The sequence below is a fragment of the Amblyraja radiata genome, chromosome 5 (assembly GCF_010909765.2).
Source record: "Amblyraja radiata isolate CabotCenter1 chromosome 5, sAmbRad1.1.pri, whole genome shotgun sequence".
NCBI classification, from domain to species: Eukaryota; Metazoa; Chordata; class Chondrichthyes; order Rajiformes; family Rajidae; genus Amblyraja; species Amblyraja radiata.
In genome coordinates, this window is record NC_045960.1 from 15,119,529 (window position 1) to 15,138,227 (window position 18,699).

The window sequence follows — 18,699 nt, forward strand, 5'->3', positions numbered from 1 at the left end:
AACCCGAAACTCAAAGTTTTGCGAACGTTGAACAAACGGTTGACGGATGTTTGTACGGTGTGGAAACTCTAAAACAAAAATATAACCGTTTTTATTAAGTACTACGCGAATCTGATCCGAATGATGTCTTCCACTGTCTGTTTCCGAATATTTGCTTTCGTTTTCAATGAGATTTCAGCCCACAGAAATGTTTACACAACATAGAAATTGGCTTTTTCCCCAACCATGTCGGTACAGATCATCAGCAAGCTACGTACAGTGCATTCAGAAAGATTTCAGACCTTTTCATCTTTTCCACATTTTGTTCCATTACAGCCTTATTGCAGAATTGATTAAATTCTTTTTTTTTATCATCAATCATCACACAATAACCCATAATTTAAAAAAAAAACAAAACAGGTGTTTAGACATTTTTGCAAAGTTATTAAAAAGAAATAACTGAGATATATAATTTACAAGAGAGAGACAATAAAGCGCTCTTGACTCATTATTCACCAAATATTCAGATCCTTTACTCAGTGCTTGTTTGGGGCACCTTTGGCAGCCATTACAGCTACAAGCTTGGCAAACCTGTATTTGGGTAATTTTTCTCATTCTTCTCTGCATATCCTCTCAAGCTCTGTCAGGTGTAATGGGGTGCGTCGATGCACAGCTATTTTCAAGTCCCTCCAGAGATGATCGATCGGGTTCAAGTCAGGGCTCTGGCTGGGCCACTGAAGGACATTCACAAACTTGTCACGAAGCCACTCCTGCGTTGTCTTGGCTGTGTGCTTGGGGTCGTTGTCCAGTTGGAAGTTAAACCTCCGCCCTAGTATGAGGTCCTGAACGCTCAGGAGCAGGTTTTCATCAGGGATCGCTCTGTACTTTGCTCCGTTCATCTTTCCCTCGACCCTGACTAGTCTCCCTGTTCCTGCCCTTGAAAAACATCCCCACAACATGATGCTGCCACCATCATGCTTCACGATAGGCATAGTCGCCAGGCGATGAGCGGTGCCTTTTTTCCAGACGTGACGCTTGGCATTCAGACCAAAGACTTCAATCTTGGATTCATCAGAGAGACAATCTTGCTTAGGTACTTTTTGGCAAACTCCAAGAAGCATTTTTCTGATTAGTGGCTTCGGTCTGGCCACCCTACCATAAAGGCCTGATTGGTGGAGTGCTGCAGATATAGTCCTTCTGGAAGGTTCTCCCATCTCCACCTAAGCTCAATTTTGTGTTTCATAGCAGAGGGTCTGAATACTTATGTAAATGTGATTTATCAGTTATTTATTTTTAATTACTTTGCAAAATGTTCTAAACACCTGTTTTCGCTTCTTCATGACATGGTATTGTGTGTAGATTGACGATAAAAAATGAATTTCATCCATTTTAGAGTAAGGCTGCAACGTAACAAAATGCGGAAAAGGTGAAACGGTCTGAATACTTCCTGAATGCACTGTAGTGAATGCATTGACCGTACTTGGCCCGTCGGTCTCAGTGTCATGGAGATTCATGTTTTCACCAAGATATTTTTGAATGTTATATAACCATATAACCATACAACAATGACTGCACGAAAAACAGGCCATATCGGCCCTTCAAGTCCGTGCCGAACACTTATTTTCCCCTTGTCCCATCTACCTGCACTCAGGCCATAACCCTCCATTCCTTTCCCATCCATATACCTATCCAATTTAATTTTAAATGATAAAATCGAACCTGCCTCCATCACTTCCAATGGAAGCGCATTCCACACAGCTACCACTCTCTAAGTAAAGAGGTTCCCCCTCATGTTTCCCTTAAACTTCTGTCCCTTTATTCTCGTCATGTCCTCTTGTTTGAATCGTCCCTACTCTCAATGGAAAAGGTTATCCACGTCAACTCAATCTATCCCTCTCATCGTTTTAAATACCTCTATCAAGTCCCCCTTTAACATTCTGCGCTCCAAAGAATAAAGACCTAACTTGTTCAACCTTTCTCTGTAACTTAGTTGCTGAAACCCAGGCAACATTCTAGTAAATCTCCTCTGTACGCTCACTATTTTGTTGACAACCTTCCTATAATTAGTCGACCTAAATTGTACTCCATACTCCAGAATTGGCCTCACCAATGCCTTGTACATTTTTAACATTACATCCCAACTTCTATACTCAATGCTCTGATTTATAAAGGCCAGCACACAAGCTTCCTTTACCACCCTATCTACATGAGATTCCACCTTCAGGGAACTATGCACAGTTATTCCTAGATACCTCTGTTCAACTGCATTCCTCAATTCCCTACCATGTACCATGTACGTCCTATTTTCATATGTCCTGCCAAGATGTAGCACCTCACACTTATCAGCATTAAACTCCATCTGCCATCTTTCAGCCCACTCTTCCAAATGCCCTAAATCTCTCTGTAGACTTTGAAAATCTACTTCCTTATCCACAACACCACCTATATTAATATCATCTACATATTTACTAATCCAATTTACCACACCATCATCTAGATCATTGATGTACATGACCAACACCAATGGACCCAACCCAGATTACCGAGGCACACCGCTAGTCACCGGCCTCCAACCTGACAAACAGCCATCCACCATTACACCCTGGCAGCTCCCATTCAGCCACTGTTGAATCCATCTTGCTACTCCACCATTAATACCCCACAATTGAACCTTCTTAACAAACCTTCCATGAGGAACATTGTCAAAGGCCTTACTGAAGTCCATATAGACAACATCCACTGCTTTACCCTCATCAATTTCCCTAGTAACCTCTTCAAAAATTCCAGAAGTTTTGTCAAACATGAGCTTCCAGGCATAAATCCATGTTGACTGTTCCTAATCAGACCCTGTTTATCCAGATGCTTATATATGTTATCTCTAAGTATCCTTTCCATTAATTTGTCCACCACTGACGTCAAACTAACAGGTCTATAATCGCAAGGTCTACTCTTAGAACCCTTTTATACAATGGAACAACATGCGCAGTGCGCCAATCCATCGGCATTATTCCCGTTTCTAATGACATTTGAAATATTTCTGTCATAGCCCCTGCGATTTCTACACTAACTTCCCTCAATGTCCTAGGGAATATCCTGTCAGGACCTGCAGACTTATCCGCTTTTATATTTTTCAAAAGTGTCAGTACTTCCTCTTCTTTGAATCGCATAATTTCCATAGCTACTCTACTTGTTTCCCTTACCTCACATATTGGTAAGATTAAACGAGAACTTACCAGTTTGCAGTTTGGTCTTTATTTTATGAGGAGTTACGATGAGGGACTACGTGAATAATACCCCGTCCAGCCGCACACGCGTCAATCTTCAAAGCAGCGGTGTGAAAACACAGATAATAGTGACTGAAGTATAATAGTAAGATAAGTGAACTAGAACTACCAGATTACCTCATGAGGGGTGGGAGCGGAGGGCACGTAGTCCCTCATCGTAACTCCTCATACAATATAGATCAAACTTGAAACTGGTAAATTCTCGTTTAATCTTACTATTTTACTTCGGAGTCACGTGAGAGACTTCGTGAAGATTTTAAAGCTCTGTGATTTCATGCCGTAGATTCAAATACAGGCGTCTCACTGCACTGATTGACTCTGAATGAGTAGAATAATCAACAATGCATACCCATAATATTGATGCAAATAGTTAATGGTTTATAAATCACAACAATAACAATAGTAACCCCTCTATCCCAGGGGGAAACTTAATACTGAATCCAAAACAGCACCTCCTAATACCCAAGGTTCTGTAATCTCCTTATGGTAATACTTGTGAAACATCTGTTCACTTGCCCATCCTGCGGCCGCGAGGATATGGTCTATTAGGACGTCCAATCCCTGGCCGCTGATGTTGATGCCGCCCTGGGGGAATGAGATTTAAATATGTCAGTATCAATACCTGCATCAACCAGCAGCTGCTTCAGCCACCTTGAGGTAGTCTGAACCGACACTTTCTTATGTGTCTTCATGTGGCTGATAAAAAATGCTGGTTATGCACCGCTTAAGGTTCTGGTGGCTTCAATGTAACATCGTAAATGTGACACTACACATAGACGTGGATCCGTAGGATATGCTGAAAAAAACAACACGCCCCGTGACCCCAGGTCTGCTCTGTTTGAGCAAATCATAGACATAGAACGTAATGGCATCTGCAGCTATTTCCATCCTGTCTATTGGTAGTTTCTGCAATGTCCGCACGCTCTGTGCTGAAACTAGTGCCATGAGCATGACTATCTTCATGGTAACGTTGGCCAAAGACAGAGCTGAAATGGGAGTCCATTGACGAAGGGGCATCAGCACATCCCTTATATTCCAGATTACTGTATACCTGGGTCTAGGAGGCTTGGAATTGAAAATTCCCTTCATAAGCCTACAGACCAAAGGGTGTGACCCTACAGAATATCGTTGTGATTCCCTCCATAGATATGCAGAGAGTGCACTCCTTGCAGTATTGATCGCACTATAGCTTAACTTAACATCGAGAGTTGATAGATACTCTAACATATCTGGAATGAACATGCAAGTTATGCATATTAGAGCAATAAGCTTTAAGCCCATAAAATGTTCCTAAAAGCTCTAAGTAATTGATCCCTTGTGCTTGCAGCAAAGGTACTTCCTCCACATTCCATCTACCTCCACAGCTGGAAATAGTATTAGTAGCGCACCAATCTAGAGCACTTACAGCAGTCTGTAGAACAATGGAAGGTGTTTCAACCAGAATTTCCCTGGAACCATTTGAGACACTTCTGATCCACCATTGTATTTCACTAATAGCTGCAACTGGCAAATTCATGGGCCTCTCAAAATGCCCTGAATGTTTCCTCAATGCCTGTACCTTTGCTCGCTGTAATTGCTGATAATGCAGTGGTCCAAAAACTGCACAGCCGGAAATGAAGTGATTAGTTTGCCAAGCAACCTTGACAACTGCCTAATTGAGGGTTGGTGCTGTGTAATGAGCTTGATACAACCTTCAATTAACTGCAGCCTTTTCTCCTTGGGCAGAGTCACTACCATGTGCTCTGAGTTAATAGTGAAACTCAAGTAATCAATTACTGTGCTTGGTGATAATTTGGACGTATCTGGATGAATTATAAACCCTAGTCTCTCGAAAGGGAGCTTAACTACTGTCACCGATGCTTCGGCTGTAGCCCGAGTGTCCTCCACAATCAAAATATCATCCAAATAGGCCATTACCAAATGACCCTGAGCTCTTACTAGTGCTAAGACTGGTTTTAACAATTTGGTAAATAATCTAGGAACTGAGGTTTTAATCATTATGCAATGCATTAAATTGCCATTATTGACTCATCCACCTAAATTTTAAATATCTGCGATCATTACCATGCACACCCACAGACTAATAAGCATCTTGAAGTTATATGCTAGCCATATCGCATTTACTTGACATTAGCTGTATCGCATTGGCAAATGTCTCCATTTAAAAATGTTTATACTGTACAAAGGTGTTAAGACTCGTCAGATCGAGATTGATTCTACACCCACCATACTTTTTTGCTCTAGGAAAAATATTTGACACGAATTGGTGGCGTTGATGAACTGACTTCTCAATTACCCCTTGTTTTACACAATTGTTCAAGTTCTGCATGAATCTCTTTATTCTCTTCTTGTGAGAAAATACGTGTCCGGCTTGAAACATGCTGAGTAGAAGGACCAAATTTGGGTATAATTCAATTCTAAACCCCACTATACTGCACAGTATAAATGTATCAGATGTTATTTCTTGCCATTCTTTTAGGAAGAATTGTAACCTCCCTCCAACTTGTAAGTGTGAAACAGTTAATATGTTTCTATCAAGGTCAGACCCACCTACCTTGGGGTTTGCCGGTGAAGAATGTTGTCCCCTGCTCCTAGTGGGAAAACTGTAACCTCCACGTGTCCCAGGAGCAGTGTGCCAATAACGCATATATGGCAAAGACCGACTTGTTCCTTCACCAGTCCCAGTCACCGCACGTCGGTAGGGAAACTGCCTTCGAACTGTTCTGCCGCGCACCGGTGGTTTCATCATCCCCACGGTTTTTGCTTCTTCATTCAGGTCTTTTACCCTTTTGGCCAGATCCTCTCCAAAAAGCAGATTTGGTAATTGAATATTAGCTGGTTTACAGAGCCCTGCAAACTTAGGGTGTATGTTAGGCCTTATAGCACTTGTACGAATGCAGTGTATTTCAAAGTGCGCACTACACATGAGTGCTAAGGCATCCTGGTGTGATACAGACACGTGCTCCTCATCCAAGCCTCTGACGAAAGCCGTAAAGCCTGATCCCAGCAACTTCAGCACCCGCTGTAATTTCATTTCTTGTCCGCGTACTCCAATGCCCAAATAGCCCCATATTACATTATTAACTGCTGGGACTGCTAAAAGTGCGCAATTCTCCGGGGTTTCTTTTTTTTTTGCAGTCTCGTCCACATTGAGTTCCTGGAGCTAATGGGAGAGTAAGTAATTTATTGTCATTGCTAATTCGTCTCCTAATGGTTCTCCTGTTAGTCTGGGAACGGCAAACATTTGGGCCAGGCCTGGTATTTTAGGCTCTGTTATTGGGCTCTGGTCCTCATATGATTCGTCATCCGAATCTTGCTGACCTGTGAAATAATCCTCCTCATGGTGCGGGCGATCTGTTATCCCTGCTTCAGGTGCTCCCAACGCGGGCTCTCCCGTAGGCCCACGCATAGCAAACACTCTTACAGGCGCTCCCAGCGCGGGCTCTCCCGTAGGCCCACGCATAGGCAGCCCTCCTTCAGGCGCTGCTGGCGCTGGCTCTCCTGTAGGCCAACGCATAAATTGCCTTCCCTCAGGCATTGCTGGCGCTGGCTCTCCTGTAGGCCAACGCCTTGCCGGACCCTTTTCAGGCGCTGCCTGCGCTGGCTCTCCCGTAGGCCAACGCGGCCAGTACTCCTCCTGGTGGGTCCTGATAAATCATTTTTTCCATGAGGAATTCTAAATTTGCGATCCGAGCAGACAAAACGTCTGCCTGAGGAGGGGAAACCTCCGGGCCCTCAGAGTCCACTGGCCGAACAGACTTTATGCTGGCCTTGCGCCCCAACGGCACTGCGACTGTACTATCAATGCGGTCGATGGCCTCGCTGCCACCGACTGGTTAAGCTGGCGCCCGTTACTCGCAGACCCGCGGTCTTCTTGAGTTTTACCTGCGGTACGCCTCCCCTTTCCTTTACGCACTTTCTCCATTATGAACTTGCATTGTACAAACTACAAGTCTATTCCCCGAAGAAAGCGACCTGAAAGCGAAAGTGAAAGCACTTCAGGCTTTTTAAACTTACCACTGGAGGAGCTCTGCCCCTCTACAACCGGTCGCTGCGCTATGCGTCTGACGATGTGACGCGTGTGCGGCTGGACGGGGTCTTCTTCACGTAGTCACTCACGTGACTCCGAAGTAAAATTCAATATCCTTCTCCTTGGTGTGTACCGAAGAAAATAAATTGTTCAATATCTCCCCCATCTCTTTTGGCTCTGCAGACAGCTGTCCACTCTGACTTTGTAATGGACCAATGTTATCCCTTTTGCTATTAATATAGCTGTAGAAACCCTTTGGATTTACTTTCACCTTACTTGCCAAAGCAACCTCATATCTTCTTTTACCTTTTCTAATTTCTTTCTTGAGATTATTTTTACATTATTTATACTCCACACGCACCTCATTTTCTCCATGCTGCCTATAATTATTGTAGATGTTTCTCTTTTTCCTAAACAAGTGTCCAATTTCCCATGGCTCTTTCCAATTTTTACTATTTCCTTTCAACCGAACAGGGACATAAAGATTCTGTACTCTTAAAATGTCACCTTTAAATGTCTTCCATTTCTCTTCTAAATACTTTCCATAAAACAAAATGTCCCAATTCACTCCTTTTAAATCCTTTCGCATCTCCTCAAAGTTAGCCTTTCTCAATCAAAAATCTCAACCCTAGGTCCAGTTCTGACCCCCTCCATAATTATATTGAAACTATTGGCATTGTGGTTACTGGACCCGAAGTGCTCCCCAACGCATACCTCCGCCACCTGACCTGTCTCATTTCCGAACAGGAGGTCCAGCGCTGCCCTTCTGTAGTAGGTACCTCTAAATATTGCTGCAAAAACTATCCTGCACACATTTTACAAACTCCAAACGATCCAGCCAATTTACAGAATATGTTTCCCAGTCTATGTGTGGAAAATTGAAATCTCCCACAATCACTACCTTGTGCTTACTACTAATATCTACGATCTCCTTACATATTTGATCTTCCAATTCTCGCTCCCCATTAGGCGGTCCATAATACACCCCTATAAGTGTTGCTACACCTTTCCCATTTCTCAGTTCCACCCAAATAGCCTCCCTAGACGAGCTCTCTAATCTATCCTGCCAAAGCACTGCTGTAATATATTCCCTGACAAGCAATGCAACACCTCCACCTCTTGCCCCTCAAATTCTATTACCCCTGAAGCAACGAAATCTTGGAATATTTAGTTTCCAATCACAGCCCTCCTGCAACCATGTTTCACTGATCGCCACAACATCATACTTCCAGGTTTCAATCCAGGTTCTAAGCTCATCCACATTTCTTACAATGCTCCTAGCATTAAAATATACACATTTAAGAAACCCACCACCTCTTATTCTCTGTTTATTATATTTTTCTTCTTTCTCCCCTACAATATGGGCCCCAGTGCTTCCCTTCCCTGCCTCCTGCCTCCTGCCTCACACACTGTCTACTAGCCAAAGCTAGTAATGGCCTTTGCGAACTAAATCATCCACTGTGCGCACTAAATTCCATTTACCATGTTGATGAGAAATGTTCATCCTCACATCACCGTGGAAACACATTTCCAATTGCGATGTACTTGTGAAATGTGTTTTGCTTGATATCAAATATCTTGTTCATGACAACACTGCAAATTGTATTAATCGTACGGTTACTGTAAAACGTTTCCACTGCGCATTCTGATCTTGGACGAACAACGGCGTAATATAGCAAGAATGCTGTGTACTTCGAGCATATAACAGTAGAGCACAGGAACACGACGTTCGGCCAGCGATGTGCGTCCCGACCATGAAACTAAAATGACCTATTATTACCCGTCTGTTGACCACATTCTTACATTTTCTGAATATGAATGTGCTTACCAAAAACCTCTTACAATCCTCTATCCTTTGTGCCTCCACCACCACACGAACGCTTGTAGGCATCACCCTAACACTTGTGCCTTTAATCTCCATTAAACCTTGCCCGTTTAACTTTCACGTTATGCTCTCTATAATATCATAGTTCCACCCTGGGAAAAAACATATATCGATACATTACTAAAACTCCGATCTTGTTATCTACCGGTTTGGCGGTCTTTCTATTTACGCAAAAACGGTTTGCGATTGCGCTACGATTTTTCGTCAGACTTATCGCCGTTCTCCTGGGCTGAGATCGGTTGAATGTCGTAAAATGTATGCCCCTGTCCCACTTAGGAAACCTGAAAGGAAACGTCTGGAGATTTTGTGCCCCACCAAAGTTTCCGTGCTGTTCCCGGAGGTTCCCGGAGGTTTTTGTCAGTCTCCCTACCTGCTTCCACTACCTGCGTCAACCACCTGCAACCTCCGGGAACCGCACGGAAGCCTTGGCTGGGGCGCAAATTCCCCAGATATTTCCGTTCAGATTTCCTAAGTCTTCTTCTTCTTATCGAGTCCACACACAAGATTAGAAGTTGTTCAGCTAGAGCTGAACACACTTCTCGGCATCTACACAATGGTGTCTGTCTTGCGCTTCTTGTGCTTCTTGTGCGTGGTGTTGGGAAGATTGGTTGAAACAGGGCCGCGACGTGAACGCTCTTTCCTTGACCCCAGGTTTCCTAAGTGGGACAGGGGCATTTGCGAGCTTTAAAAATCTTAAAAATCGCGCGTGCGCAGATCGATCTCTTCTCCTGGCAGTCGGCGCCGCCCGGAATAGTATTTTCCCCCGTCACTCCCCGGGACAGTCCGCCCCTTCTTGCACCATCCCCAAGCAGCAGCCCCGCCGAAGCAGCAGGCCAGCTTCCGAGACCCAACTCGACTCAGCCCAGCGTGGGAGACGCAGTCCCTGGCCAGAGTCGGAGACACAGCCCAGGGAGGGACGGAGGGAGGGAGGGAGGGAGGGAGGGAGGGAGGGAGGGAGGGAGGGAGGGAGGGAGGGAGGGAGGGAGGGAGGGAGGGAGGGAGGGACGGACGGACGGACGGACGGACGGATGGACGGATGGATGGATGGATGGATGGATGGATGGATGGATGGATGGATGGATGGATGGATGGATGGATGGATGGACGGATGGACGGATGGACGGATGGACGGATGGACGGATGGACGGATGGACGGATGGACGGACGGACGGACGGACGGACGGACGGACGGACGGACGGACGGACGGACGGACGGACGGACGGACGGACGGACGGATCGACGGATCGACGGATGGACGGATGGACGGATGGACGGATGGACGGATGGACGGATGGACGGATGGACGGATGGACGGATGGACGGATGGACGGATGGACGGATGGACGGATGGACGGATGGACGGATGGACGGATGGACGGATGGACGGATGGACGGATGGACGGATGGATGGATGGATGGATGGATGGATGGCTGGATGGATGGATGGATGGATGGATGGATGGATGGATGGATGGATGGATGGATGGATGGATGGATGGATGGATGGATGGATGGATGGATGGATGGATGGATGGATGGATGGATGGATGGATGGATGGATGGATGGATGGATGGATGGATGGATGGATGGATGGATGGATGGATGGATGGATGGATGGATGGTAAGTTTAAAAAACAACTAAGCCAAAGTGCCATAACTTAGTTCGTGAATGCAATGTTTAATTGTTGGGATGAACGTTCTTGAACATGGTGGTCACACTTACCTTTAAACCATGTCCCAGGAGCCGTTGGTGAGGGAGGAGCGACGTCCGTGCGGTGAGTGTAAAACCCAGTGCGGAGCTTGTTTCAACAGAGGCCCAGGAGCCGTTGGTGAGGGAGGAGCGACGTCCGTGCGGTGAGTGTAAAAACCCAGCGCGGGGCTTGTTTCAGCAGAGGCCCAGGAGCCAAAATCTGCAACGTTCCATTCGCAGAACACACTTCAAATTAATTGGGTTGAGGAAGCCGCTGATTGGTCGAACGGACTAGAGGAAACACCTGTTGGTACGCCACACCCTGACGGACAAAATGTTGACGTGAGTTTTGTAAGTGCATAGTTTAACATTTCAGCACATTTAACATATCATCAATCAATGCATCCATCCACCATTGTGCTGCTTACTTTTGTATTTATGTTTAAGATCTTGGAGCAGTTGAGCGATATCCGAAAGTACATAGAGGATGACCGGTGGGGTAAAACACCTCTGGAGGAGTTCCTATTTAGGATGACAGAGTTCATCGCCACCATGATTCACGTCCACACACCTGTGCAATACATGGCAATATGTAGAGAACTTTTAAATGATGCCATGAATCACTGCGACACGGTAAAATGCAATCTAGATTATCTGTCATTCATATGATCACCGTGCTGCAATCTCTGTAATTTAGAGGGGATAATCACTATGATTTCATTTCTGTTGTAGTATGCCCAGCCAGATCCACAACTGCCACGTCGGCGGGTTGCACCGCGTCAAATTAATCAGATGCCACAGCGCTAGCACCATTCTGAGCAGGTACAAAATATATAATGGAAACTTTAATGATTGCACTCTTGGTCAAATTAATTCCTCAGTGAATTTTGTTAAGTTCAACTAAGATATGGATCTATGTATCAAAAGCTTTCATCAAGACCACAGCCTCAACATATGAAACTTTATAAGCTTTCACTTGAATGTTATCATGTGTTGTTCAAGCCCTTATATGACATCCTACTCCCGTACATGCTAATAAGTTGTATCAAAAAGTGGCTCATGATCTGACCGCAGAGCCAATGAGATTTTCAAGAATGTGTAAATGCATGTCAATTGCAGCTTTTGATGGTCAGTGTTGCTGAAAACTTCAAAACCTGTTTTTTTTTTATTTCAGAGGCAGTACACTGACTTCCAGCCCACAGGATCTGTGTTGGCTTCAATCGCCACAGATTATTCTGATCAAGGTGTTTCCTCAAGAGGCGCATCACCTGTTCCAAGAGGTTTCTTCCGGGACATGGAGAATGAATAATGTAACGTTTGATGTGGTTGTTTACCGTTTGATAAAAGATTGTTGAAGTTTGTTGTTCTTGCTGCCTAGACTTGTTTGTGTTTTGTCTGAAGTCATATTATTTTGAAATGTTAAATCTATGAAGCCTGTTTAAAAATGTTTTGTTAATAATTTGGTTGATCACTTTTTGTAAACTTTGCACAATGAAGAATAATTGTTTATCCAAACCAAAATTGTTGTCAATGAACCATTTTTGCAATAGCAGCAGAACATCTCATCTCTTTAAGTCTCAAAAATCATGAATAATGTTTACGGATTATTGAGAAACACACCAGATAAGGGAGGGAATTCTCAGCCTCTCACATGTGCTACAATGAGTGATAAAAAACACAACGCCACGAGTGCTCTGCGTTTGCAAGGGAATTTTATTACACCTATTGATGAATCAGTAAATAAAACAAGCAGCACACTAGATGGAAAACCACATCTCTTAAAAGGTACTGGAATCTCCAACAGACAAGGGCATTGCCACACATCTTGGTAAACTCAACACCACAACAAGTAAAATGAAGTGAATTGCTAAAAGGGGTTCATCAAACATTGAAATAATGCTGTAAGTTAAAAGTAAAAGCAAAAGAGCTCTTCTCTGTGATAACCTCAAATTAAGCTGTGCAATAGAACGCTTGCATAATGAAAAAATATTAACAGACCACATGATGTTATCTACAAATAAATGTTCTTACCTTTTGCTAAGATGAGCACAGTTTTTGGATAAAACAACTGCATATAAGTCTTTCTGACAAATTAGGAGAGAAGGTCACTCTTCATCTGGAATTAAACAGAATTATCTTGATTTCAATTGTCTTCAAATAAAAATTTATTTCATTCACTGCGGTCTCCTCCTGCAGTGCTTCACCACAGCTTGGGCAGTGTGATGCTGACTTTGTTCCGCCATGGCACACTACCCACGGCTGAGTTGTGGTAAGATGTTCTCTCTGCTCTTTGCCACTCCTTGAACCGGTGTTACCTGGCAATCCCTGCAATGATACCATAGGTGCAGCATTAACTCCTGCCCTCCAAGTACCTAGTGTTATGTTTCCCGTGCGGACGTCAAAGAAGTCACCCTCCTCCATGGTTGGAGCAGATGCTGCTGCACATCTGACACGAATCAGGTTGTGGAGGACACATGCTGCAAACACAATCGTCTCAACATTCTTGGGCTCCTGCTCCATCACATACAGCAAGCAACGAAATCTGCTTGAGAGGATTCCAAATGCGTTTTCAACAACCCTCCTTCCCCTGGAAAGCCTATAAATAAAGATCATCTGATCCGTTGTCAAATTCCTGTGTGGATATGGCTTCATCATCCACGGCCTGAGTGCAAAGGCATCATCACCAACCATACTGTAGAATATGTCCGGGTTGGCTTCTCCTGGCAGAGGTTCGGGATGCTGTTCCATTTTCCATTGACTGCGCGAGGGGGCTCTCTCTCCAGATCCTGGCATCTACTACACTGCCAGGTGTGCCCACATCCACATACAGGAATTTGTAGTCCGAGTCCACCACAGCTAGCAGTACTATGGAGTGAAAATTCTTAAAATTGTAATATTTTGAACCTCCCTTGGGTGGACACCGGATTGCTACATGTTTGCCATCCACTGCCCCACATATTTGTTTTAAAATTCCACCGTTTATCAAAGCCCTGCGCCACTCACTTCCAATCATTTGGTGTTCTGGGGCAGTATATCACATTATCCCCATATAAGTCAATGATTGCCTCACAGGTCTCTCGTACAATTTTCCTGCGAGTGTTGTGGGCTACAAGAAAGTTGTAGCTAAGCCTCTTGTAAGAGTCCCCTAATGCCAAATAGCGGAGTGTGATGGCTAGGCGCTGTCCTGGTCCCAGTGGCTTCCTCATATAGGTCTCCTTTTTTTTTTGCAGGGGACCCACAATTTCCTTCAGCTCATTAAACAGCTCAGGTGCGATTCGGAGAAAGTTTTAAAATGCTGCCAAATCCTCCTCTTGCGGCACTTTCATTAAGTTATCGTATTGGCCAAGCCTTAACCTTCTTTGCAAGAAGGGCTTCACCCACTGACACCTCTTCTTCTGCTTCCTCTACACCCTTGTGCTTTTCCATCTGCGTTTCTTGAAAGGCTGATGAAGCACAAGGGCTACTGCTAACAGCAGTCGATGAACTTTTAGTAAAATGCACCTAACTACTTAATTCCCTGCTCTCATGGTTCTAAATGATTTAAACACAAACCTGGGAGGGTTTTCCAAACTCTGCAATTATGATTGAGCACGGCCAGGTGTGACCAATGTCACATGCTTATGATAATATTAACCCTTTTCTCACCAGGGAGGTTTTACCAATGTTTCTGTGCGGTTCCCGGAGGTTCCCGGTGGTTCCCGATTGTACCACCGGCAACCTTCGGCAATCTCCGGCAACCTCCGGAAACCTCAGGAAACCTCCGGCAACTAGCATCGCAACCGGCTTCGACTAAAAAATTACCGATTTTTAAAACGGCTACCTATTTTTAGTCGCGGCCGGTTTTGTAGTTTTTTAAATAATCGCTGGAACATAGAAGAAGCGGAAACCACTTTCGATTATTAGGGAGACTGACAAAAAGCTCCGGGAACCTCCGGGAACCGCATGGAAACCTTGGGTGGGGCCCAAAGTCTCCAGAGGTTTCCGTTCCAGTCTCCTAAGTGGGACAGCCACATAACAACACGTTTAATTTGACACCTAATTCACTTTCATATCTTCAGTAGTAAAACAGTTATGGCCATTTTCATACTCTGAAAGTAGCATCTTGTTCCCTGTTGCGTTTCCATTGACTTAACACAAAAGCTGTGATCGAGAACAGTCAAGCGCCCATGACTTTCTTAAAAATTAAGAAAACTGAATGAAATTTTCAGTTATTATAGACTGAATTATTCTGAATCAAATATGAAACAATCTTACTTGGATGATCTGAAATTAAAGCATATAATTAGTTCGTTATCCAATTGTAACTAATTACAACATTCAATTACTAGATCTAAACATCTATCCATTTCTTAAGAAAAGGTTAACATTTTAAAATAGCCTAAGTGGCCAAATAACATTTACACAATCATTTTTAAATCTCATTGTCATTAATTTATTGGCCAAATGGAAGGAATTTAATGTTTAATTCCCGTAAATTAATGAGCATTATCTTGAGAGTGGGTTTTTGTGGAACGCGATCGATTGGAACGTTGCGGTTGCCGTGAATTTGAACCCCATATCGGCAGGAAAAACACCCGGTTCGTATGGGGGCAAAATCAAATTTTCGCCAATGAAATTTGGATTTTACTTCGGAGTCACGTGAGTGACTACGTGAAGAACCCGCCAGTACGCACGTGTGCCTTTATCGCTACACGCATTGTGAACAAGTCATTGGGGAGAGTCCGCAGAACTGCAGGCAGCCAGCAACGGCCGGGGGCACCACTATCTCCCTTAAACGGGAGCCGGAGCCGGAGCCGGAGCCGATCTCAGCTCCAGCAGGACGCCCACAGCGGTGGAGCATTCTGGAGCCATCATTCCGACGGCTCGGACAACAGCCGCACGGACCTATACTACATGGGTCCGAGGGGCTGGAAGGTGCTGGGTTTTTCCACAGCACTAAAAACAGCGGCAAGCGGTCAGTGCCCGAGAGCACCGAGTACGCGTTGGAGCCGCTGGGCCTGGGCCGCGAGCGGCCAGTTCCCCGAGAGGACTGGACCGCGTTGGAGCACCCCAGGTCCAAGTGGAGAAGGAGCGGCACAGTGCGGGATGCACTGCACCGCGTTTTTTAAAACTACCAGACCTGCGGCTGCGAGCGGCCAGCTCCCCGAGAGGACTGCACAGCGTTGGAGCACCGCAGGCCCAAGTAGAGAAGGAGCGGCACAGTGCGGGAAGCACTGCACCGCGTTAAACCTGCCATACCTGCGGTTTGCGAGCGGCCAGTTCCCCGAGGTACTGAACCGCGTTGGAGCACCGCAGGCTAACGGCAGTACGGGCGGCTCAGTGCTGTGAGCACTGCACCGCGCTTTACAGCACCGCAGGCCAACGGGGATACAGGCGGCACAGTGACCGTGTACACTGCACCGCATTGGCACTACGGGGCCTGCACCTGCGAGAACATACCGTTTTGCAGCGATGCAGGTCCAAGAAGGAATCCTCCAGTGGATAAGTCCCATAGCAGCACCTTATACAGGGCTGTATTTCACTTCTACTATTACAGGGAAGTGGTTGAGGAAAAGACAGACTCAGGGAGAAGGAAGCAGCACCTTTTCTATAGGGCTATAATCATGCTTCTCTCTCCCCAGTAGACTCTTCTGTCAGAAGAGTGCTGGGGTCAAGTCTAGGGCAAACCCTGGACAGGTAAACAGATGTAAGAGCTGTAACAATGAGGTGATGCCTTTTCTAAGTCACAAAGTACATAGAGTGCATTATTGGTCCTTTCCTGATAGAAATACAGGAATACTTATGTTGTGACTGAAGGATTTAGCAGTCCAAAAATTTACTGACAAATTCCATTCCCATCTGGGAAGTCACACGGGAATGTCTGTCTATGTTTCAGGGGGAACAACAGTACAGCTGTGAGTAAAGCAAACTGGGAAAGATCTACACACCAGGTTAGAAGCCAGCATAGACCATATGTTTTCTATCTACTGCAGGGGCAAACATTAGCTGACACCATAGCTGTCACTTGCCACCGGGGATTGTAAATCCCTGAATTTACTAAACTAATCAATTTATGCATCTGGTTACATCCAACCGGGATTGACGCGGGCCTGTGTAAACCCGAAACCTCCTAGCAAAATCTTTTTATTTGGGGGTGACCTATCTAGAAGGTCAAGGAGTTGGACAATGAAGCCAAGCTGGAGCTCATCTAAACGTCCAAACATCATCGTCAAAGGTATCGCCCCTATGCTGGAAGATGTGTACACCCACAACACACGGCCTCGGGGATCCAGAAGAAAACAGTAAAACCAGAAGGAAGCAAGGAGGTTGGTGCGAGAAGACATCGAATAAATAACTTTTTGACACTCATATCTTAAACAGTATCCGGGGATACACAATATAATTTTACAACACATAATCTTCTAGTCCAGCTGATATATCGAGAGAGGAATTTGGAGGAGAACACCAAATGGATATTGGGCTATAGTATTTGCTGATGTTTCTACACGATATGGACCAGATGCCGATCTACTCGTATCCAGACATAATCACCAATTACCAAATATGTCATATGGGATACAGACACTGGACATCAGCAACAGATAGGGTTTTAGCTGCATTGCAAAGGAAGAATTATTATCTACGCATTCCCTTCCTAACAAAATAGGATATGGCGCTTGATGCATCAATCATAGATCAGATCTCGGCTTTTTGGCTAAGATCAAGTATAATATCTGTTCTTATCAGTTTAAAAGTCTGATATGTCCCTTATCTAGGGACCATATATTATAAAATTAAATAAATAAATAAATAAATAAAAAGAAGATTAGAAAAAAAAATTAAATGTTTTAAAGTGAAAAATAAATAAAACGATATATTCGTTTTAAGAACAGAAACCTTTTCTATTGTTAAGTATATTCGTTTTAAGAACGAAAATTGCAAGCATTGATTCTAAGGATGCTTACAATTTCAGTACCCATAACAGGTGACCACGGACGTTATTTTTATCTAATTGGATGGCTCAGCTCTAGCAGTATAGAGCACTACCTAATGTGTTTACATTAGCACCTAGGTTATTTACAAAATATGACAACCAGCCACACAATGGTAATGGCTTCCTTGGATGACATACTAATTGTGTGGAAACTTAGGACGGGCTGAACAAACGGTAACAGCCACTTAACAATTATTTGGAAACTAGGATCATTATCCATCCAATTAAATCTAAATTAAAGCCTTCGAACTAAAAGGATTATTTGGGGTTCACCATTAACTCAGTTCCTCATGTCAGTAACTTTGACAACAGAGGTTACAACCTTAATAGAGGCATACAGCAAAATCATTGACATGAGGATAAACCATCCATCAGACTGGTAGCAAGAATATTGGCAACATATGGTTTCCAGCCACATAATTCAGACCCTTACATTATAAAGATTTACAGAGGGCCAAAATATGAGCTCTTAAAATTAATGGTGATCATTTCGATAGAATGATGAAGCCATACAGAAGCCATATTGGAACTAAATGGTGGAAAGATAACATTGGGCATTGCTCCAAACCTATCATTGTCAGCAGCCAGTCTATGGTCCTACATATGGATACTATGCACTAGGATGGCGTGTTACCAATTCCATCTCCAGCTGTGGAGGAAGATGGAATACACAGCAAGCATCATTATTACTAACACTGGGCATAACTACCTGGAAATGTTGGGTGTTTTTTCATGGCCTAAAGTCATGTTGCTCTGGAATATATTAAACAGGTTATTAGATTATAAATTAACAACACTACTGTGGTAGCACATATCAACCACATGGGTGAAAGGGAATCTACATCATGCAACAATC

At 44.2% G+C, this 18,699-nt stretch overlaps 1 pseudogene; it reads left to right on the forward strand.

The window, feature by feature from the left end:
* The first annotated feature begins 17,544 nt into the window (after positions 1-17,544).
* On the forward strand, positions 17,545-17,653 carry LOC116973847 (annotated as a pseudogene).
* The last annotated feature ends 1,046 nt before the right edge of the window (positions 17,654-18,699 follow it).